The sequence below is a fragment of the Nicotiana sylvestris genome, chromosome 12 (genome assembly GCF_000393655.2).
Source record: "Nicotiana sylvestris chromosome 12, ASM39365v2, whole genome shotgun sequence".
Taxonomy (NCBI): domain Eukaryota; kingdom Viridiplantae; phylum Streptophyta; class Magnoliopsida; order Solanales; family Solanaceae; genus Nicotiana; species Nicotiana sylvestris.
The window spans coordinates 14054546-14056569 of NC_091068.1; positions in this window are offsets into that span (position 1 = coordinate 14054546).

Here is a 2024-nt window from a genome sequence, read left to right on the forward strand (position 1 = left end):
TTTTGACTATAAAATAAATTAATTTAACTTCGGTTAATGTTTTGGGTAAACGGACCCGGACCCGTGATTGGACGGTCCCAGAGGGTTCGTAGGAAAATATGGGTCTTGGGCGTATGCCTGGAATCGAATTACGAGGTCCCAAGCCCGAGAAATGAATTTTTGAAGAAAATTATTTTCTGAAATTGTTCATAAGGCTTGGAAATGAATTTTGATTAGAACGTGTTGGTATCGGGCTCGTATTTTGGTTTCGGCGCCCGGTACAGGTCTTATATATGATTTAAGATAATTTTGTGAAGTTTGGTAAGAAACGGATTCCGCTTGACGTGATTCGGACCTTAAATGCAAAATTTGATGTTTAAAGAAGTTTTGAGAAATTTCATTGATCTTGAGGTTTAATTCGATGTTCATGATGTTATTTTGGTGATTTTATTACACGAATAAGTCCGTAGGATGTTTTTGAGGTTGTGTGTATATTTGGGTTGGAGACCCAAGTGCTCGGGTGAGTTTTGGATAGGCCACGGGTTACATTTTTAACTTAGAAAATTGCAGGTTTTCAGTTGTGCATAGCAAGCCTGCAGGCTTCACATTTGCGAAGCCTGGCTCGCAAATACGATATCGCAAATGCAAGAGGCTTGCCGAAATTGCGAAGAAATCCCAGGCTAGCTCCCTCTCGCAAATGCGAGATTATCTTCGCAATTGCGAAGTTTCCCATTTGGCCGGTGATCGCAAATGCGATGCTGTGGTCGCAATTCCCAAGTCACAAATACGACATATTGATCGCAAATGCGAAAGTCTAGTTTTCCCTAAAGGGTTCGCAAATGCGAGCCCTGTTTCGTAATTCCCAAGCTAGCAGAGTTTGCGAACCCCTGTTCGCAATTCCCACATCTGAGACCCGCAACTTGTATACTTAGACGATTTTAAACTCATTTTTCACATCTTTTTAAAACACAAACTCCTTTAGGCGATTTTCCAAGAACAAATATTCTTCCAAATCGATTGTAAGTTAATTTTAACTCATTTCCTTCAATCATTAACATCTTTAAACATGATTTCAACTCAAAATCGATGATTTTCATGGGGGGAAATGGGTATTTTGGGTAGAACATAGGTTTTTACAAAATTGGGGATTTGGACCTCGATTTGAGGTCCGATTTCAAAACAAATTATATATTTGGGTTCATGGGGAATGGGTAATCGAGTTTTGGTTCGAACCTCGGGTTTTGACAATGTGGGCCCGACGGCGATTTTTGACTTTTTGGGCAAAACTTTAGAAAAACTCATTTTCATGCATTGGGGTTGATTCATTTAGCGTTTATTGATGTAATTAAGTAACTTGTGGCTAGATTCGAGTGAATTGGTGGTGGAATCAAGGGGTAAAGCTATAATTGAAACGTGAATTGTGTTCGTGGCATCGAGGTAAGTGTTTGGTCTAACCTTAGCTTGAAGGATTAGGAGTTGTGTCTTATTTGCTACATGTTAATTGTGGAGTACGACGTATAGGCATGGTGACGAGTATCTATACGTTGGTGTCAAGCATGCCCGTGAGTCTTGTATTATAATGGTTATGACTCAGTTGTGGTTTATTGCGTTTCATATATTATTATCACCATTGTTCCCTTGCAGGGATGTTTGTTTGATATTAATGATCCCTTGCCGGGATATTTGTTTTGATAGTATTGTTCCCTTGCCGGGATGTTTGTTTTGATATTATTGTTCCCTTGTCGGGATGTTGTTGAAATATCATTGTTCCCTTGCCGGAAAGTTGTTGTATTGCTCTTGTTCCCTTACCAGGATTCCTTGTGATTATTGTTGGCTTGTAAATGGGAGCGGGTGGTATGCCTACCACAAGATATAATGAAATGGGAGCGGGTGGTACGCCTACCACAAGATATAATGAAATGGGAGCGGGTGGTACGCCTACCACAAGATATAATGAAATGGGAGCGGGTGGTACGCCTACCACAAGATATAATGAAATGGGAGCGGGTGGTACGCCTACCACAAGATATAATGAAATGGGAGCG